The following is a 22879-nucleotide window of genomic DNA, read 5'->3' on the forward strand; positions in this document are numbered from 1 at the left end:
TCTCAGTGTTATGGACGTGTCAGCAGAAAACACAGCCGGATGCAAATCAGGAAGTGCCTGTACCTTATCAGTTTTTTCCTATGAGCTGTTCCCATGTCTCATTTTTTTATGACAAGAAGATTTATTTATCTGATTCAAAGCCCGTTGAGTGTGTCTGGGGACGATTTGGAATTGCTTGTAATACTCATGTAACACATGCCCTGTTGTTACCATAAAATATTTCTGGTAAAAACGAAATTCGGGGACAAACTACCCTGTGGTATTGATATGTACAATTATCCTCTGACAAAAATACGTCAGTTTGAAAAGCCTTAAAGAAGAACATAGAATTCATATCATGCACGTAATGCAAATGTGTTTAGCTTTCTTACATAAAAGGACGAGTATACCATTTAGCTCTGCTACTTACAATAATGCACATGTGTTGGCCTTTGTGTGTTGAAAAAGCTATTTATTATTTGAACATTGATTCAGCTTATTCCTCTGCTTTTCTCTCAATGTTATTAACAATTAATAACTGTTATTTGCTAATTAACAATTGTTAATTGTTATTAATAATTGAGTTGTTATCAATAATACTTACAGAAACAAAAGTTGTTTAATCAGAGATCTCACCTGAAGAACTTCTTAAAAGGGACGCTCTGCAAGCTGTATCCTAGAGGTCTGTGGTAGGTCTACTTAATTAAAAGTTTTCCCAGATGAAGCCCTGTAGTCTGAATTTTTGACAAATTTTTCTGCCAATCTGTTGAATTGCCGGATCTTAAAACCTTTAGTTTAGAAGATGTTGGAACATTCTGTCATTAAAGAGCATAACGTCATGTCACTTAATAGCATCTGAATATGTATGTATTATGTATGTATGTATGCTTTCCCCTTGCCTCTTTACTGGAAGGTATTCGTGAAAATAATATTACTGGGTTTAGTTCCATATTATTTTCTAATATATACAACAGAAGTTAGCAACTATGGCTATGGGCCAAATCCAGCCCACCTGCCTATTTTTACAAATAAAGTCATTGGAACACAGCATTGCCCGTTGGCTTACATATTATCCATAGCTGCCTTCATGCTACAGTGGCAGGGTTGAAAGGTTGGAGACAGAGACTGTCTGGCCTGCAAAACCTGAAATATTTACTATCAGCTCCTTTACAGAAACCGTGGCTGATCCCTGATCTAGAACAATAACTATAATATAGTGGGTTCTCCGTAATTGTTGAATACTGAATGAATGAAATGATCATTTTATTAGTGTCTCTAAGCATTTCTCTTTTGCCCAAAGACATTTCTTTTTGCATGTTACCTTTAATTAATTGTTTTATTATACTGTGGTCTGTGTTTGCAAACTTCCTTTCCTCACTGCATTAAGTGCCCGTCATTTTCTCTTGCAGCCAGTCTGGGGTTTTGGTTATGCTAAAGTACAGTGAGGTCTGGGAGTATGAGAATCAAGTTAAGCATAACTTCTCAGGAGCACATTAATTACGTATATGAGATTTGGTCCAGCTCTCATTCTCAGAAAACTGGCAATAATATATCAGATTATGAGTTCAGTGAAAAGCCAAGTTAATAAGGATGGAATGTGGTATATCAGAGTGGATAATATGATTTGTTATAACCCCCAGTTGGATTCCATGGTAGGTTATCAGCATTCAGGGATAAAAGTACATTAGCTTTTAATAGATAGTTAACAGAATGTACAGAGGACTGGTCTCTAAGTTTGTAATCCCATTAGCTATGTATAAACTTGTGAAGTGGGACCCATCTCCAAGCAGTATTTCTCAGCTTTTTCTTTAAAACTGGAAAAAGCTTGGTTACTTGATATTTATAGTTCCTTATAATTCTATTACTTTATAAACACAAAACTTGATAACAAATAGCCAGGAAATATAGTAGAATGACGGGTTAATGTAAGGGTTCGGTTTTAATAGTTTTCATTACTTCGTAATGAAAATTTCCTAGAGTCAGAACTAACTTTGATTTTTTCTTAAGTGACTCGTCAGTTTTTGTTTTTTTTTTCTTTTAAGTTTATTTGAGAGAAAGAGAGAGCGTGAGTAGGGGAGGGGCACAGAGAGAGGGAGACAGAGAATCCCAAGCAGGCGCTGAGCTGTCAGCATGGAGCCTGATGCGGGGCTTGATCCCACAAACTGTGAGATCATGACTGGAGCAGAAATCAAGAGTTTGACACTTAACTACTGCAGCCACCCCGGCTCCCCCAGTTTTTTAAAATTGTGGTAAAATACATATTGTGTAAAATGTACCATCCTAACCATTTTTAAGTGTGCAATTCAGCCAAGGTAACTATGTTCACGCTGTTGTGCAACCAATCTCCAGAACTTTTTCATCTTTTCCAAACTGAAACTCCATGCCATCAACAGTAATTCAGTATTTCTCTCTCTCCCCCAGCCCCTTTCAACCATCATCTGCTTACTGTTTCTATGAAGTGGACTGTTCTAGGTACTTTGTATCAGTAGAATCGGACAATGTCTTTTTTGCCGACTTATTTGACTTAGCATCATGTCTTCAAGGTTCATTCATGTTGTAGCAGGTGTCAGACTTTCCTTCCTTTTTGAGCTAAATGGTATTCCATTTTCTGTATATACTACGTTTTGTTTATACATTCATCTGTCAATGGATCCTTGGGTTGCTTCCACCTTTTGCTGTTATGAAAAACATTGATATGAACGTGTTTACAGTTGTCTCTTTTGAGACCAGGCTTTCAGTTCTTTTAGGGATATTATACTCAGAAATGGAATTGCTGGATAATATGGTATTCTGTTTTTAATTTTTCAAAGAACAGCCATACCATTTTCCAAATGATTATACCACTTTGCCTTCCCAGCAACAGTGCACAGAGGTTCTAATTTTCCTACTATTTTTTGTCTTTTTTTTTAAAAATTTTTTTTCAACGTTTATTTTTTTTGGGACAGAGAGAGACAGAGCATGAACGGGGGAGGGGCAGAGAGAGAGGGAGACACAGAATCGGAAGCAGGCTCCAGGCTCTGAGCCATCAGCCCAGAGCCCGACGCGGGGCTCGAACTCACAGACCGCGAGATCGTGACCTGGCTGAAGTCGGACGCTTAACTGACTGCGCCACCCAGGCGCCCCTATTTTCTGTCTTTTTAAAGAAAAGAGTAACCAGGGGTTCCTGGGTGGCTCAGTTGGTTGAGCATCTGACTCTTGATTTCAGCTGAGGTCATGGATCCCAGGGGCGTGGGATCCAGTGCCCCATCCAGACTCTGCACTGAGCATGGAGCCTGCTTAAGATTCTCTCTCCCCCTCTGCGCCTCCCCTGCATGCACACTCTCTCTGTCTCTCTAAAATAAAAGTTTAAAAATTAAACAAAATAGTGACTGTTCCAATGGATGTGAAGTCGTATCTCATTATGGGTTTGATTTGCATTTCCCCAATGAAGAGTGAGTGGTGCTGAGCATCTTTTCATGTGCTCATTGGCCATTAGTGCACCTTCTCTTGAATAGATGATATCTGTTCAACTGTCTTGTCCATTTTTTAATTGAGTTGTTTTTCTGTTATTGAGTAGGAGTTCTTTATGTATTTTGGATATTAATCCCTTATCTGATGTATAGTTTGTAAACATTTTCTCCCATTCTGCTGGTTGCCTTTTCACTCTATTGACTGTGTCCTTTGATGCACAATTTACACTTTATACGGTCCGATTTGTCTATTTTTACTTTCGCTTCCTGTGCTTTGGGTATCCCATCCAAGAAATCATTGCCAAATACAATGTCAAGAAGACTTTCCCTTATGTTTTCTTCTAAGAGCTTTATATCTTTAGCTTGTATGTTTAGTTCTGATACATTTTAAGTTAATTTTTATATATACTATATGGTTAGGATTAAACTTTTGCCTTCTGCCTTCTTTTGCCCGTGGATATTCACTTATTTGTTGTAAAGACTGTCCTTTGTGCATTCCAAACTCTTGGTACCCTTGTCCAAAATTGTTCGACGATATATGCAAGACTGTTTCTAGGCTCTGTATTCTATTCCATCAGTCTATGTGTCTGATTTGATGCCACTACCAAACCATTTTTTTTAACGTTTATTTATTTTTGAGAGAGGGAGAGAGACAGAGCATGAGTGGGGGAGGGACAGAGAAAGACGGAGACACAGAATCGGAAGCAGGCTCCAGGCTCTGAGCCATTAGCCCAGAGCCTGAAGCGGGGCTCGAACTCACGGACTGCGAGATCGTGACCTGAGCTGAAGTTGGACACTTAACCGACTGAGCCACCCAGGCGCCCCCATTCCATTCTTCTTTTAAGAGAACTATGGTATCCTTAATCTGGAGAGTGAGTGGAGAATACTCAAGTGGCCCTCTTGCTTGCAAACTACACCAGTCAGTTTTCGCATTGCCTCCACAGCCTTAACATTTGTGTCTGGATCTGTTTCCCGTCCTGAGAGTTACAGAGATGATACGGCCTCATCTTACCTGTGGTGAGGTTTATAACTATTGGGTAATGGGCCTTTTGAAGATACCACTCTCCACCTTCAGGTTTCTGTGTGGTAGGTATTTGTTGTAGGCCTACTCTTTTATGAAAATACATGGAAAAAAACTTGTTTTTCCATGAGGCTTTGGGGGTGGTTATTCTAGAACATGTGATAAGAGATATCCCCAGAGGACTCAGTTCCCCTAAGAGAATAAAAGGATTATGTGAAGTACTAAAAGTGTTAAAGTACTTTTCTCAAATCCCTCTCACCTTTAGGAATATGAAGGTCTGGCTCCATTTTTTATTGTCAAATGCCTGAAAAGTTAACTAAAAGTCATCTAAGAACTTTATATGATTTTAGCTTAGATTGAGCGCTAAATTGCAAATTCAAATCCTGCATGGAGCCAATAGTGTCTTCTTTCTTCCAGTAGCTTTTTTTATTTATTCATTCATTCATTCATTTCTTTATTTTTTTGGCCGCAGCTTTTTCCTATTACTGAGTCAGCAGTATGGGGATGACAATCCAGGGTGTAAATTTCCCCAAGTCTTAATAAAGAAAAGAATACTGAGTTTCCTTGCTAATAAATAATGTTTCAGCGTGGGCTGAAAAATACTCCTTATAATGCATTTCATCCTAGTTTTTCATGGGACACGATTTGATGTAGAATTTTAAAATATACCTGACTATAGGTACAGAATGTGAATAATAATATCATATTATATATATAATACACAATATACATACATATATACACATATAGATTCCTCAGGATATTCTGGCTAAATCATTATTAAATAATACAAAATATGAATATTTTCCTCTGTTTTTAAAATTCTTGTACTCATTATTCTGTGTCAGTGGATCTTTCACATAATCAAGCTTATTTTTGGCGTTCCAAGAAATTTGAAGTTCACTAACAAGGTTTTTGAAGAACACTATTGAACTGAATGTACAGGCTGTAATTGAATAAGAACAGTATGTGTCTGGGGTGTGAATGAACCAGCTGGGATACTAAGTTCTCCGTGGTGTTCCTAATTCAATCATCATGTGTTTTCCAATTCTCCCACAATGAAGCAGTGCTCATGACTGAGTATAAAAATACTAACAGAAATGGACATAATTTATTATTTTGTTCAATATCATACCTTTGTCATCTAGATCAGTTAAAACACATGCACTGTGATTTGTAACAACAAATGATAATCAATTAAAAATGAAGTACCCTTCTTTCCCTCCAGAAGCTTAAGTATGATTTTTGATAGCAATTTTGTATGGGGTCATCATTTGGAAGCATAGAGGAAGGTTAATTGCAGGATGTTTACAAATATATTGTAGTCCTTTGTATCTGATAATAATGGCAGCCAGTGTTTCTAGAGTATTCCATATGTGTGTGCCAAGCACTCTGCTAAGCCTGAGGTATACAGTCCCTTTATAGTCACATCTATCTCATGAAGTAGGTGTTCTTTTTATCTCCATTTTAGAAAGAAGAAAGCTGAGATCTCTAATAAGTCATGTCTCTGGGTTTCAAAGTTCATTTTATCTAACTCCAGAGTCAAATTTTCATGATGTTCTGCTCTGTCTGGGTCTCTGATACAACTGCTCATTGTATCATTTAGTTCCAAGGCTTTCTATGTGATCTAACTTTCCTAATGATTTTGAGAATTTCCTTTTCAATTATACAGCCAGTCTTTCATCTCCGCCAAGGCAGTGACGCCAATAACTGGGGGAAGTTGTCCCTATAATGTATAGATTTCATCATATTTATAAATACAGTGGCCCAGTGGGAGTTCTGTCTTCTATGCAGTGTAAGTTATAAAAGATTAAATAATCGCATATGTCCCAGGAGAAGTGCAGGTTGGAATGGAATCATAAATGAGGGGACGATAATAGAATGAAAAGGATTATATGGAGCTACACATAATGTGCAGCTTAAGCAATCCACATGACAGGAACACTTACTCCTGTATGAGGAGAGAAAATAAGTTAAATATGAATTTAGGGCCATGTTCTGATGAAAACCAATGTCAAGATAAACCTAGTAGTTTGCCATTGGCATATTTTATGTGTTCATTGTAAAAAGCAAAGCCTGGAAAAAGCAAGTTGCTTAAAATTCCATAAGCAGGACTTGAAATAAATGAGAAATTTATTTATTTTTATATTAAGACTTCAGTTGCTTTTATTCACCTTAACTTACTTCATGGCATTTATATATGTGTGTGTGTGTGTGTGTGTGTGTGTGTGTGTGTGTGTATTTTCATGACTCATTGAAATTTCATGACTCACTGGGTACTGGGGGCTGACCCACTGAAAATAGCAGTAAAGAAAATAACCTTCATTTTTGAAAATACTTCTGTAGATTCCTTCCTCCTCCCTTCCTCCGTTCTTCTCCTCCTTCCTTTCCTCCCCACCCTAGATAGCTCTCACGCAAGCATTTCCTCTTGCCATAGGAAAATGTGTTATTTTTCTCCCTTGGCAACTCTCCATCATGCTCATTTTCAGGTTCACCTCCTTAGATGCTAAGATGCATTATAAGTGCAGAAAAGTTAAGAAGGTAAGAGGTACTCACTGGGGAAAAAAGTTGACAAGAAGCATAGAAAAAGGGGGCTGCTGCCTTTGGTACCTTTAAAGGTTTGCCAAAGGCTCTACTCCATTTAAATATTTCCCAGAGTGCCTGAAGGGGATGTTGTCTATTAGGAAGAGATGGGTGAAGGACTCTAAAGGGAAAAATGGGAAGCAGTCGTTTCTTCTTGCACAATTTGCACAAAACTCCTAGAGGAACCCTTCCTAAGATAATACAGAATTCTTCCTATTGTATACCCAAGAAAACATGGTGCATAGTCAGGTAGGCAGTGGGACCTCCAGGTCTGGTAATACTCCTTCAGTTGTCTGAAATGGCAGAGGTCTGTTCTTGAGAATTTCAATTAAATAATTGGACTTATTTCATTCAGCCTGAGTTCATCTCTTCTCATTTAGCATAGTGGCTTGGTCTGCGACTGGTTTAACAACCAAGTGGTATAGCAGTGTGTCCACGGGAATTATTTCTAAATCCGTATAGTTGCTCACCTGATATTTGGTTGTAGGTTTAACGATAGAGTAGCTATTTGTTCGGATACTATGGGCTACCTTTGCTTTCTTAATTAACCAGCTGTACTATGAGAATATCGATACAACGTTTACACTTTGATAAAGAACGAAACTTACTTTTAAGTGTGTTTGATTCACTACAGACTTTAGGAATCCCTCAACATATCCCTGTGTGGCCCATAAGGATGCTTAGTAGGTTGTGATGTCCCTGAGACCGTCTGAAACATTCGGTACCTATGTGCATTTGTGAGGAAGATATGTTCATAGCATCATGAATTTTTTTAAATTTTATTTATTTATTTTGAGAGAGAGTGAGAGAGAGTGAGAGAGAGAGAGAGAGAGAGCGAGCACTAGTGGAAGAGGGGCGGAGGGAGGAGGTGACAGAGAATCCAAAACAGGCTCCTCACTGTCAGCATAGAGCCCGATGTGGGGTCAAGACCTCATGAACCGTGAGAATATGGCCTGAGGTGAAATCAAGAGTTGGATGCTTAATCGACTGAGCCACTTGGGTGCCCCACATCATGAACTTTTAATTGGAGCCCCAACTCTCTAAGTTAGGAGCATGAGCTCCTTTCATAAAGGGTATATGACAGTGGAGGGAATAAGCATAATAGCCAATGCTTTCCAAGTTTAAGAGCCTGTGCTACAGAATTTGTAAATACTATCTAACACATAAGACACTATTATCATGCCCATATTGTAGGTAAGAAAACCAATGCTTTGGAGAACTTGTGTGAGTCAGATTCAAACTCAGGAAATCTGAGTTCAGAGCCTGGGCTCCTAGAACCTTTACTAATAAACAAGAGTTTTGGAACCTGCTCTATCCCTACCCATGGAACTTTTGCTCTCTTGGAGCATCTGTAAATATGGGTAAGGGGGTAAGGACAAAGGGTGGGGGGCTGAGGTTGGGGTCATAGTGGATGAGCTCTGTATTTCTTTTCAGTTCTAGAATAGAAATGGACAACTTTCTGCCTCCACCAGGCATCGATTGAGACTCATGATATCTGAAAGCGCTTGACTGTATACAAGAAATAGGTGTGAAAAAATGCAGATGATTGGAACAAGCGGGCAACGCTCAGGTTCTCCATTAGGCTTCCAGACACAGAATGCTATAGTGAGTGCAGACTCAAATCTGACTGTGGGTTTCAGTCTTTGGCTTGCATCTCACTGGCATATCTTATTAACTTCTTGTAACCTTTGTTGCCTCATCTACATAATGGGGATGATAATAATGGTACCTATGTCATTGAATTAGTGGAGGAATAAAAGAGATGATATATGTAAATCTCTGAGAGCCTGGTACATAGAAAGAGTCATTTGTCCTATTGTTTTTTGTGTGTTTTGTGTGTGTGTGTGTGTGTGTGTGTGTGCGTGCGTGCGTATTTTTTGCCATTATCACCATTATTATTATTATTACTACTACTACCATTTTTTGTTGTTTTGAAAATTAACATTTAATATGCTTTAAAAAGGGACAGTGAATCTCATCACCAGAAAAGTTTCTTTGGGCTGTGGCTGTGAGCTGAAAGATGTTCTAAGTGTGCTGGAGAGATACAGTCCCTGCCTAAAGATGGGTATAATTGGAGATGTGGAAGCCCTTTGTCTTTTCAAGCTCACAGACAGTATCCTAGCAAAGGGCCTGGAAGCGGGCCCTCATTAAAGCTTCTTAAAGAATGACAGTCCCTGGGTTTTGGTGTCTCAAGTTGCGGTTCCCCAATTTACCCTTCATTTTAGCCACAGCTCTGGCGGGCGGTGCCTCAGGGGCTCAGATTCCCTTCATGCTGGCAGCACCTGCCTCAGGGGTGCTCAGTGCCTTCCTGCTTCCCATTTCAAGGTCTTTTCCAGGGAACCCACTCAGCCTGTGTATAACGGTAGCCTGCAAACAACCTTTAGCCAACGGAGACAGTGCTGACTAGTGGGTAAACACTGCAGCCTTCCAACTTTCCTGGTGGACAATCTAGAAAGTGCCGTGTGTGCTCCTCAGAGGCCCCAGTGGATTCTCAGCAGTCCCTACTGCCTTCAACACAGACTTTCAAAACACCCACTTATATTTGACTTGCTCTTTAATTGTGTCACTCTCCTTCTTCCCTTGTTCTTGTCTCACAGAATTACTTTCACAATAAACTACCTGTACATAAGTCCATGTCTCAGCTCTGATTTCTGGGACCCAAACTGAGACACATATGCTGCTCTAAAACTCTAATGCCAAAGCCGGTGCCGTTGTGCAAATCTGTAAATTCCATTTCTTTTATTTACTGTTGAGCCCCCAGTGCCTAGCACACTATAGGCACTCAGCCAATGCTAGTTGAATGACTCAATCAGTGAACAAACAAATAAATATGCCTCTTAGACTTTGATAATGAGCACATCAGTTGTGCACTGCTCAATTTTCTTTACTAAGTGCTGTACCAGCAACTTGGCAGCTGGTTGTCAGAATCTTCCTTGGAAGGCTCTCATGTCTTGCTTGGTTACTTCCATCTTTCGTCTTGGAGATCATTCAGTTCTCCCCTGTAATCCTGAAGGAAAACAAATAGTGAATTTGATGGCTGTCTATGTTTTCAAAAATTATATATTTCCAAGCATAAACATGCTTTACATATCAGCAAATATCCATTGATTTTCTGTTATGGTCCCTTTCCCAGGCTGGAATAATAGATAAAGATGAGCTTATAGACCAAATACAGAGCAAGAGGGAGCTTATAGACAAAATACAGAGTTTATAGGCCAAAGGCATAGTCAAGAATACATCATGGGATGATATTTGTACTCTGGGAGGTTATAATGTGAGGCACATCATGTTAGATGGGGGTTCGTTTGACTATGCACCTCGTTCACTAACAATGATGACCCAGCAATCCTGCCAGCCTGACTTGAGAATGTGGAATGTTCTTCACTGAGTGGTCATGTTCCTGTTTCATTACAGAAGAGCAGTTTGTGTGAACTCTTCAATATAATAGGCTCATAATTTCTGTCTTTCTAAAAAGAGGAATATGGGAGTTTTAGAGATTTAGTCTGCAGAATCTGATGAACTCAGTATTTTTGGATATTGGTTTAGAATAATGATATTACTACCTACCCTGAAAATGTAAAATGTGTACACCAGGGTTTCACTGCAAGAACAGTTAATATAAACTGAAAACTCACAAATGAGCTTTCTTAACTGATTTTTGCTATATCAGACCCCAAGCAAAATTCAGCAGTCATATTTCTGAAGATCCTGAGTAGATCTGAGTAGACTCATTTGGTAACTAAAGGGGAGGAGAAGTCTTTACAGATAAATATTTAAAAGACGGATGAGTCTCATTTAGGGATTAATCAGAAAATATGAAGGCCATTGATAGTGTATGAGTGTCAGAAAAGGGACGGAGGGCAGAACATTTGAGTTAAGCTATCTAAATTAGGCAGAAATAGAAATTAGGTTGTTAAAGACCACAGCTAGCTGCCACAATGGCTCTTGATTAACTTCCTGTTAGGCTTAAAATTGCTTTTACTTGTAACATGGAAAACATAAGCACAGGTTAAAATGGGCGTGGGAGAAATGAAAGAAGATACGAAGATATTAAGTGGATCTTGAAGAATCGGGCTTATAGGTTTGTGTGGACTTTGACATTTTTGTTGCTGCTGACAGTGGTAGTGCTCATGGTGGTGATGATGGCAGTGCTGCCGGTAGTGGTGGGGATGGTGATTGTAGATTCGTGATGGTGTTGATGATGGTGGTTGTGATGGTGGTGGTGATGACGATTGTGGTGCTGATGGTGGTGGTGATGGTGATGATGGTGGTAATGATGATGGTCATGGAGATGGTGGTGATTGATGGTGGTAATGATTGTGGTGGTGACGGTGATGATGGTGTAATGATGGTCATGGCAATGGTGGTGATTGACAGTCATGATTGTGGTGGTGATGGTGATGATGGTGGTAATGATGATGGTCATGGAGATGGTGGTGATTGATGGTGGTAATGATTGTGGTGGTGATGGTGATGATGGTGGTAATGATGATGGTCATGGCAATGGTGGTGATTGACAGCAATAATGATTGTGGTGGTGATGGTGATGATGGTGGTAATGATGGTCATGGCAATGGTGGTGATTGACAGTCATGATTGTGGTGGTGATGGTGATGATGGTGGTAATGATGATGGTGTTGCTGATAGTGGTGGGAATGGTGGTGATTGATGATAATAGTAATGATTAATGGTGGTGGTGATGGTGATGATGGTGATGGTGATGGTGGTGACAATAATGATAGCGAGTGTTTATGATCCAGGTACCCTACTTTTCCTTTAATGCTCATAATCAGGTACCAATGTCATGTAGTTATTATTATTATTATTATTATTATTATTCAGGTATTCAACTGAATTAACAGGCTTAGAGAGTTTGCCTTTAGTAGTGGAACCAAGACACAAAGTCAGGCAGGCTGACTCCAGAGGCCGAACACTTTGTTGCACGTAGTCGTTATACTAATCTAACATCTTGTTTTCCAATTTAAACTCATCAAGATCGGAGGCCATCCAAATCCAATTCTGAGCAAGACTCTACATCCTTCTGCTAAGAGACGTAAGAGTGTAATGAATAGAAGACTGTGCTCAGATCCTGAAGTTAATGGCTAAGAGGCAGGACTTCAGCCACAACTTTATGAGCCAGGCAACAATTTTAATAAGTAGACAAGCAATTCACAGGGGACTGTGAACAAGACGATATTGTTTTTTAAAGGTCAAAAACTGAATTCTTGTGGATTTAACTAAGGCGAGAATAGGTATGATTTTAAATCAGCAGCTTTATTCATAGTCACAACAGACTCCCTCCACACATATGCACACATGTCATTCCTGGTTGTCTACCACGTTCTCATGATCCGTTCTTCCCGTGCTTGTCCCCACCTGCTATTATGTGGGCACGCTCCGTGGAGAGAAAATCTGGTACTTAGAGCAATACGTTGGGAATCATTTAGACATCCGGAGCTAAGTCTTTATCTCTCACTAGGTTTCCAATTTTCTTCATATTGCTCAGGCTCAGTGAGTTAACTCTAAACTGAGTGCTCCCAGAAAAAAAATAATAAAGTCTTTTACTCAAAGCTGATTTCTGGAAAAAGATAGTCTCCCTAGATTAAGTGAAAATGTGTAGCTTTTGTGCTTTGTCACTTAAACCTTGACTTTGACATCAGAATAAATCATGCTAATCAAAACTCTGAAAAGTGTGAAGCTCTTCCTCATCTTTTGGCACCCAGAATTCCCCCAGGGGGCCTTTGCCCCTGAAACATCCCAAATTATACATACAAATTAAATATCCTGTACAAAATAGTACGCAAGACTGAATACTTAATAGGGTCTCCCAATGTGCCTGGAGCTGAGCTAAGTACTTATTTTGTCCCATTTCATCCTCATAACAAACCTAAGAGTGGATGGGGGGCATTGTTACTATTTTTCTGGTGCACAAGAGTTAGCCAGGGCTCAGAGAGGTTAAGCAACTTGCCTAACATCACATGGTTGGTAAGTGGGAAAGCCAGGGTTTAAATAACCCTTGACAGTCTTGCTCTCTGCTGCTCCTTGTGGTTAGAATTGGAACAGGTGCCACACTAGCCAGTTGTGGAATGAATAAGTCACAGGAATAAAAGGCACAGCACGGGGAATATGGTCAATGATACTGTAATAAAGTTGTATGATGACAGAGGTAGGTGCACTTGTGGTGGGCAGAATGTAATGTATAGAAAACTTGAATCATTATGTTGTACATCTGAAACTACTGTAACATTGTGTGTCACTATACTCTTTTTTTTTTTTTTTTTTTTTTTTAATGAGCCTTTGGTATAGTGGTTAGAAGTTCCCTTCTTGGTTTCACATTAGTTGCATGTACTGATGTCGGTCACTCAACCCCTTCAAGCCCAGTTCTCCTATCTGTTACGTGGAGATCAATACGGCTACTTCACAGGTTTTGTCTATGGTTTATGGGAGGCTCCATTTCTAAAATGTGTTGCCTAGGCATCTCTTTTCTTCTTACTGTGTGATCAGTACCTTATGTGTTTGGCACCTAGGCAAGATGCTGACTCCCTAACCTGGTAATTCTTCTCCAAAGCCCTGAGAATTATAAGTTGTGCAATACATGATCCCTGCTAGCAGATTCTGGATTTTAAAAGGGCTCCTGGTGTCTCAGTAATAGTCTTTTCCATCTCTGTAATACGGTGTTCGCCAAACTGGGTTCCATGGCAGTTGCAATCAGGTGGTCTGAGAGGGAAAAAAAACCTCCTTCTTGAAATAATTTTGAGAAATGCAGTATGATATTGGCCGGTAACATACCCATTAATTCATTAAAGGCTCTGATAAGTCCGTGATATAGAAGCCTATACCTGTGTCTGACTACGTAGTGTTTATTTTCTTATTTCTTGGGACAAACGTGTTTTGGTTTGGGAAATATTGGCATAGAGCCTTAAAGGCTTTTACTTTATTTGTTATTAATTAGTTAACTTTTCACAACAACCCTTCCAGGTAGCCTGGGACAGACCCTGGGATGTAGAACCCACCGCACCTCAGTTAGTTTAAAGAGTTGGCCAACAACAAAGCAGCCATGCATTCAGGAAGCTGAAGCTGGAAGCAAAACTTCCTAAAATCTCTGCCTTGAGTTAGTTTTGAACATAACCCGTTCTCTTTTTTAATTATGTAATTTCGGAAATTTCAGGCACTTGAACAGCTTGCTGCTGACATTTGGAGTAGCGAGGCCTTTGGGTAAAAGCCACAAGTGGTTCTTTCTCCAAGATCAGCTCAAATCCTGCCATTTGTTCCCATGTCTGCCATTGCCCAGACTCACTTGAACCATACAGGCCTCCACAGCAGCCTCTTGAGTCGTCTTCCTGTTTCTCTTATTCCATTGAATCCAAGCCACAGCAGAGCTTGGGGCTTGCCCTTGCAATGCTCTAAAACCTTCCTTTGTTAGAGTAAAACCTTGAGTTTGTACTCCAGCCTCCAAAGCTCTTCCGATTTGGCTCCTGTCCATTTCAACCTCTCCTGTCTCGGTTTCCCTGTATTGTCATAGTTCTCTTCCCCAAGCACACCAAGTCTTTTCTGCCTCCGGGCCTTTGCACCTCTGTTCCTTTTGCCTCCAAGACTCTCTTTGCACTAGATCTTTGCAGAGATGGTTCCTTCTCATTGTGACCGTCTCAGCCCAAATATTACGCCCCCTGTAAAGCCCTCCCTGTCACCTCTCCAGCTCATCTCCAGCCCACCACCCTGTCCTTTTCCTTCATAACCTGTTATTCTCTTGGTCATTCATTGATGACTTGTTTGATGTTGGCCTGTCCCAAAGGATGAGCAGCTCCATGAAGGTAGAGACTTTTTCTGACGATTCACCATTTTATCCCTAGTACCGGCTTAATGCCTTAATAAATATTTTAGGAAACCAGTCCATGTGTAATGACTGAATTGGGGAATTAGGGTCTCCCTGGGTAATTGTTTGCAGCGACATGGGACTGGTCGCACATGTGATCTTTGGAACCATCATGAAGTAGTGGTTATTTATTTATTTGTTTCTACTCATCAGTGATTCTTACAGCTCCTCTTGGGAGATCCCACATCCTCCCACGCTCTGGATGATGCGTGATGTCATCTCTCTAGAATCACCCCTGGACTCATACTCATTCCCAAAAGGAGAGTCTGGCTCTAAGGTGGCTGTCAGAACTGTTTGAGCTGGCCAGTCAGTTGCCTCTCTTCTCCCCAGAGGAAGAGCATAGGTGAATTGCCTTCAAGTCCCACCTTTCCGGCATCTTTATGTTTATTTTCAGATTTCTCACCACCATGCTGCTGCCCTTCTTCAATCTGCCGCTGTACTTACTAGTGTTGCTCTGAGGTGGTTTAAGCAAACTTTTTCGCTGTTGCTGTGGACTGTTAAATCCGCAGAGTGAATACGGGTTTCAGCTACTGAGCGCAGGTGGGTGTTTGGGTGTCTTGCTGCAGGGCGTTGGGCTGCATAAAACCTTCAGCATTCAAGCTCATGTCTTAGAATCACTGTAGCATTGTGGTTCAAGTTCAGTTTGTAAAGCCCCAGGGGCTGGATGGAATGCAAAACTTGGAGACATTTCTGATGTCATAGTGGTTGGACTGGACTCTTGGAGAGTGTGGGATTGGGGCTGGGCATCAGAATAAGAGTGGACATTAGTTGAAATGAATAGTGCAATGGAGACGACTGATTAATTGGATTGGATTAATTAATTGGATTAAAAGGAGATCCCTGATTAATTGATTGGAGTAAAGGGAGAGCTAAAATAAATGTCGCTATGAGATTGAATTTTGATTGAGTCATACAACCAAGGCCACCAATATTTACTGATTGAGTATATCTTATGAAGCTTATACTATGCCAGTCTTGTTAATCTATAACCTCATAGAATCTAGCCAAGAACCAGATGAGATTGTATTCTTTTATTCATTTACCAGTGGGGGTACTGTGGCTTTAGAGAAGATTAAGCAGCTGTAGAGCAATGCCTTCTAGTTTTACAAAATGTTTGTTTATTTATTTATTTTGAGAGAGAGAAAGTGTGTGTGCATTTGGACAGGGGAGGAGCAGAGAGAGAGAGAGAGAGAGAGAGAGAGAATCCCAAGCAGGCTCTGTGCTGCCAGTGCAGAGTCAGACATGGGGCTCAATCTCACTGACCAAACCATGAGATCATGACCTGAGCCGAAATCAAGAGTCAGACGCCCAAATGACTGAGCCACCCAGGTTTCCCAAGGCACGTGCAAGGGGAGAGAGTAAGTATGCAAACTAGACCCTGGGGGTGGGAGGGAAATTTGGAGATTTCAAAAGCAAATAGATCCAATGGCCTGAAAGGGAACAAGGCCACAGTGAGTCCTTAGAGGGAGAAGGGGGTTCAATCAGGAGACCGACACTCAAGTTGCCTTCAGACTCTTAGTGGGATGAGTTTCTACAAGGACCCCTGATAGGTGTGTGTTTGTGGGCTCGTGCATGTGTGTGTGTGTGTGTGCGTAAAAAGTCGTTTCTTTGCCAACTATAATTTAAATATCCACATATCTCCTTTGTTAGCCACTGTCGTTTTGAGAGACAAATTTAATTCTGGGTTGTTGTTTTCTTCAGGTAGATGGTGCTTACTGTCAGTCAGTGTCAGTGGCCTGTTGGAATCCATCCAGGGTATATTTTCCTAAAGTATTTGAATTGGGTTTAGCTTTAAAAGAAAAAAAAATGACATCCGGAAAGTTAGACCTTCCTTGGCTCTTTTCTAAAATATCTACTGGCTTAAGTAAGCAAGTGACTATAGACTCCGCTGTTTATCTGGAAAAGTTCTGGGTATTGGGGGAGGCAAAAAAGGAGATGTAAGCGATAAGGTCTCTTAGCCTCCGGGACGCTATCATCCCACTGGGAAGACAAAGGAATGAATTCTGACTCCTTTTTCTTTCTTATTCTAACGCCCTGGAGGTTTCATTTGGGCTGGTTTTGACTTTGTATGACAGAAGCCCTAAGTAAAACTGGCTTAAAGAAGAGTCATGGTAATTTTCTTTTACATAAACAAGAAACCAGGACTTGAATCACCGTCTTCAGGTTAGTGAAGTCTCTTAGCCCCTGGTCTCTATCTTCTGAGTTCCTCTCTGATTATTATGACTTGTCACCCACCTTTCAGCCCTGAGATGGGTGTGCAGGCAGGTGAAAACGCAAGAAGACACAGACTGGCCAAACGAGACCCTTTTAGAAAACTTCGCTGCAAACCTTACCCGAAGCTTTTGATTACATGTCACTCGCCACACGTGTCTGTACAGCAGCCTGGCAAGTGGAGTAGTGAAGCTGGGCATGTTGCCACTTGTTAGCAAAGAGCCGGGGAGAGTAGATTTCAGATGGTCGTCCAGCAGTGTCTGCCATAATGCATCTCCGGGATACCTAGCCTAGGCCAAACAAAGCCTATATCATTGCTTCTCTGAGGCTGCCCAGTCCTCAGTGATGGGGCACGTGCTTTGTGTGGCTGCGGTCCCGCAGCTGAATTTTGTCATTTCCTGATTTTCTGGCAGCGCGGAGGAGGAAACTCACACTCTGCAGGAGTCTGCGAGACCCAGGTTTGAACCTTCAGCTTGGCCAGAGTATGGAAGAATAGGACTTGGCAAGTTGCTTAACCGCTCTAAATCACTATTTTCTTCTCCTCCTCCCTCTCCTCCTCCTCCTTCTTCATTATTCTTGTTGTTGTTGTTGTTTATTTATTTATTTTTGAGAGAGAGATCGCAAGCAGGGGAGTGGCAGAGAGAGAGGGAGACACAGAATCCGAAGCAGGCTCCAGGCTCCGAGATGGCGGCACAGGGCCCGATGAGGGGCTGGAGCTCGCGAACCGTGAGATCATGACCTGAGCCGAAGTCGGTCGCTTAACCGACTGAGCCACCCAGGCGCCCCTAAACCACTATTTTCTTGTTTGTAAACCACCATGGAGTTACTTTGAGGACCAAACACAGTTATGAATATAAAGGATCCAGCCTCGTGCTTGGAACATAATAGATACTTAAGAAATGTCAGTGGTATTTGTTGCATGCTCAAAGCTAGAAGCCGATTCTTGAAGGATTAGATCATGAGGGCTTGCTGAATAGCAGTTTATTTGAACAAGTCTTAACTGAGTCGCAATCACCGTTTCTTTGTTCCTTCCAAAATATCAAGATTCTCTTTCCATTTTACATTGAAACAACCTTAGGTATGATGATAGATGTATATGGCTCCTGCATATTTAGGGTATGTGTGTGTATCTCATGTCCCCTTAAACATACTTCCTTTCTCTGAAACCTGAGCTGTTATGCTGAAGTTTAATAAAGGAACCTAAATTTACTTACATAGTCTTGAAATAATTTTGGGGGCGCCTGGGTGGCTCAGTGGGTTGGGCGTCCGACTTAGGCTCAGGTCACGATCTCGCGGTCCGTGAGTTCGAGCCCCGCGTCGGGCTCTGTGGTGACAGCTTGGAGCCTGGAGCCTGTTTCAGATTCTGTGTCTCCCTCTCTCTCTGACCTTCCCCCATTCATGCTCTGTCTCTCTCTGTCTCAAAAATGAATAAACGTTAAAAAAAATTTTTTTAAATAAAAATAAATAAAAAATAATAATTTTTAACCAGCAGAGAAAAAGGCTGGACTCCAGAAAGGTAAACTTGTACTTATTCCTCTGATTTGGGCCGATGCCTTTTTTCAAGAAAAAGGGAAGAGTCAAAACTAAGGCAGCTCACAATGGACCTTTATTTCCTTCACACTGGCAGAGGTCCCGAGTTAGAACTCTATGGGTTGATCCCACTATACGTAAACCTGATGCTCTGAAACCAGAGGAAAAGCTTTAAACAAAGGATTTTCATTAGGGTTCTCTTAAATACGACAGTGTGTGCTTTGATTTAAATACAAACAGCCAGGATGCAGCTCCTCTGGAAAGCCAGCCCCCCCCCCCCCCCACGAAGGGACAGAGCCTTTTCTGGAGACCTGCAGAACCCTGTTGTATTTAAACGAGCAGGGGCAGAATCATGATTGCTCTGGGGCTGCGGCAGCATTTCTGCTGACAAGCCGCATGCCACTTTTCTGTAGTGACTATTCTTTACCTGGAACAGCTTCTCCATGGCAACCCCATTCACAGAGTGCATTTGTTACTTCTCTCTTTTTTTTTTAAATGAGCAGGTTGGGAAGGAAACGAAATATATATGTTTTGGGTTCCTAAATGGAGAAAGGGGGGGGGGGGTGAACAACAGACCCTGGGGGAACAGCGGGGGATTTTTTTTTTCTTTTTCTTGATTTGTCTCCTTCTTGGGTGGATACAAATCAAAAAGGTGTAATTAAAAAAAATCACCTGGTATGTGGGATTCTCTCCTCCATCAGTGAGCATTCTGATGAGATACAGTGTGGATCAATTAATTTGTTTCTCAGTTGATAGTGAATTTTGGCCCAGTGGTTCGCTGAAATTTTCAAAGGGTACTTTCCTTCTGCTTTTCACCTGTTTGTTAAGGACCTGCCATCAGCCACTCAGGCCCCAAGGATTTGACTGAGGGGAAAATCTCATAATAGTGTTTTCAAGGATACAAGTTTTCAAAAGACAAGAGTGAAAGCACCAGAATGATTTTTCCATTATGTCAGGGGTTTATTGTTTCCCAAACTAGTTTCTCAAGGTCTAGAAATAAGAGTACTTTGTAGGATAATCTTTCCTTTCCCTCGTAATATGTTAAGAGACTTCTAGGCACAGAAAGAAACAAAACAAAACAAACAAAAACCCTCAAGCATTCAGTCACTTCACATTGTTTCATATAAATACCTTGTTTTTTTGTTTTCTTCCAAATCTCCTGTTTTTCATTGTCCCTTCAACTTTATGATTAGATGAAGGAGCGAATGTCCTGTCAGATGACATTCAGCCAGAGAGAGTCTGATTTTAAGTCAAGAGGGCGTATCTATCCCACATCGCAGCTTGCTTGTGAGTCCCGATAGCCGTAGGAATGCACAGTAGAAAGTCCACAGCACCAGCCCCGTGGCAGACATTCAGTAGTATTGCTAAGTGCTCCATTGTTGTTATTATCAATGGTTGGTTTCCGTAATAGTGAGGTTGTACTTATTTGGGCACTGAATCACTGCAAATTTTTTCAGGTAGAATTAGGATATATTTGACATTGCTAGAAGTCTCTAGGACTGGGGGACTTGACGCTCCAAATGCCATCATCCAAGGGGGAAATTGTGAAGGAAGCAGGATGTGCAAATTCCTCTGCTCTGTGAATCACTCTCCTTGAGTGTGGCCATGTAGAATCCAATTGTATTTGTCCAATATTTTAGATTTGCCCTGGTGTACCTTTAGAATTCTGGAAACTACCAGCGTATTTTAATTGTATTTAATGAGTTCCATGGGGAAATGAATTTCTACTACATTGTTGCATCTATCATTATATATATTTATTTATGTTAACACATGCAAATATTGACGTACCAAATACAAGATCAATTAACCTTAGAAATTAATTGTGCATTTAAAGAGCAGTAAGAGGAGAAATATGCACCATTGGAAATTAGAGTTGGGGACTGGTTCTGTAAAGTGAGCACTGTTGCAATAATACGTGGGGATGAATAATTCCCCCTGAAATACCAAAGTGACAATGTACTGTAAGCATTGCTTTCTTCTGCAGAATTTGCCAGGAATTCAGTGGGAGACAAGTGCCATTATGGGGAAATATTGATTCACTGTAGGCACAATGTGTCTTGTTATTATAAAGACAAGAGTCTGTGGTCTTTTGTCAGCTTCTTCTTTTTAAACTAAATGTATGGAATTGCTCATTGTAATTGGGATATTTAGACTGCTTTTTTTAATAGGATGAACGAGAAGGTTTCTGGAACCTGGACAACTTTTTCACAACCAGAACACCCTAAAAAAAAAAGTTGAGTTCCTACAGTGATGCCAGATCTGACTTCCGCATTTTAATAATGCCTGGAATCTGGTGTAGGATTCTCTTCCGATTAACAGCAAGCCTCATCTTACCTGCAATCATCTATTTCTGTCCCAACTCGTGTCAACACAGGAAACTGAACATAGAGTGGTTAAGAGTACGAGCTCTTCAGCAGTGGCTGGCTCTTCTGTTTATTAGCTGTATGTGATCTTGGGCCTATAGCTCATGTTTTCGTATCTGCAAATGAGGATATTAGTGGTACTTAACCCATGGAGCGGTTGTCAGGACTAAGTGAAATAAGGCATGTGAAATTCTAAATAAGTCCTTCCTAAACACTAGGGGTCAACCAACACCACTTTCCTGTGCTACCTTGGACTTGGTTTGACTCTTGCGTCTCAAACTGCAGTGGATATCGTGTAGTAGATAGGAGCGAGAACAGTCTTGGGCTCCAGCCAATCACATTGTCTGTCTATTCACATCTTGAGTGGGAGGGTAATTTGGGGACAACCGCACTTGATGTTAGTCATCACAATTGATTCAAAAGGGGCAGCTGATTTGGGGACCAGTGTTCTTTGCTCATTGCCTATAAAGGTGATACTATCTTAAAGCTTTGAAGGAAGAGGACAGGGTCTCTTTCAGAAGCAGCTGAGTATGTTACTCTTTTTCTAGAATATCAAAACGAATTTCCTGTTCCAGAAACTCCTTCCAGATTAAACTACTGCACTTTTTTTTTTCATTTTTTAAAGTGTATTTATTTACTTTGGTGGGGGGGAGGGAGAAAGAAGAGAGAGAGAATCCTAAGCAGGCTCCACGCTGTCAGCGTGTAGTTCAACTCAGGGCTCCAACTCACAACCCTGAGATCGTGACTTGAGCTGAAAACAAGAGTGAACCACCCAGGCGCCTCAGCTTCTGCGTTGATCAAGAATCATACCCTTTTCTCTTTAGTCGCCTTGAATGATATCCACTACATTTGGATTGCACATTTCTTAGTGGGGGAAGTGCATATATCATTCGTTCTTCCCTCCTCAACCCATGAACGTGTTCTGATTGCCCATAGTAGGCAGACAACCCATGTCTGACCAAAACAGATTAAATCCTTAGCCTTTTACAAGAGTGAAGGGGAAAGATACATTTTGGTCTGTTGGCCTTGACAGTGAGAGGATATATATTTGGAGCTGTTGGAGTCACCCCTGCAGAAGGCCTTGCTGAGAGCAAAGTCAACACAAAAGGAAGTAAAGCCAAGAGATAGAAACAGAGTCCCCGTGATCTCTTTTCATCAGCTAGATACCACCTGGCCTGAAGCTTTGCACTGGGCTTCTCATCTGGAAGGAGAGTCCATTGATGTCTTCCTGTTTATTCCGTCAGGCAGTTTTTGTTAACTTTCAATCACCTGCCATTGAAAGAGACCAGTTCAGTGAAGTTTCTCCTCATTCTGAGATATATACCTTCACAGGTCATTTCTACTTTCTTTGAGCAGTTGGCATTATATGAGATTCCTTCAGTTGTCCCTAAAGAATCTGAGGTCACTGAGCTTACTAACTGTTGAGTTCTGCCGTCCTACCTGTAGATCGATGGAATGCCATAGATCCTGCATGCCATATTGCAAACAAACGAAAAATTTTCCAAGACAAGGAAAACAGAGATTATTTCAAGGATAGTTCTCTTTTATACATGGGGAAATACTAATAATTAATAGAAAATGTCTTTTTATCTCATTCAAGCTTCTCAAAATCTAAAAAAAAGAGGTATGATATCAATCTCCATTGCATATGGGGAACGGCAGAGCTTGGAGAAGTTAAATAAGTTGCCCAAGATCCCATGGTTAATGGCTGCTATATCTGGGATTCAAAACCATATGATCTGATTCGCACATGACATAAAGATGAGCTAGAACCTTGTAACCTTCTTCATGCAGGGGCACCTTTAATCCAGACCCCTTGTGCTTTGATGTGCAACCCAGAGCTCTTCCCTCAATTCTGTTTCCATGG

At 40.9% G+C, this 22879-nt stretch overlaps 1 protein-coding gene and 1 long non-coding RNA gene across 3 annotated transcripts in view; one reads left to right on the plus strand and one right to left on the minus strand.

Moving 5' to 3' along the window:
• The window catches only part of TAFA1 (TAFA chemokine like family member 1), a 512889-nt gene that overhangs the window by 96375 nt on the left and 393635 nt on the right, over positions 1–22879 (plus strand). The window lies entirely within an intron of this gene.
• Positions 9755–16087, minus strand: LOC122487416. The gene is made up of 2 exons (XR_006298376.1): positions 15350–16087; positions 9755–10039 (listed from the first exon to the last, which is right to left on the minus strand). It is a non-coding gene; the product is annotated as an uncharacterized LOC122487416 (long non-coding RNA).

Source organism: Prionailurus bengalensis, chromosome A2 (genome assembly GCF_016509475.1).
Source record: "Prionailurus bengalensis isolate Pbe53 chromosome A2, Fcat_Pben_1.1_paternal_pri, whole genome shotgun sequence".
NCBI lineage: Eukaryota > Metazoa > Chordata > Mammalia > Carnivora > Felidae > Prionailurus > Prionailurus bengalensis.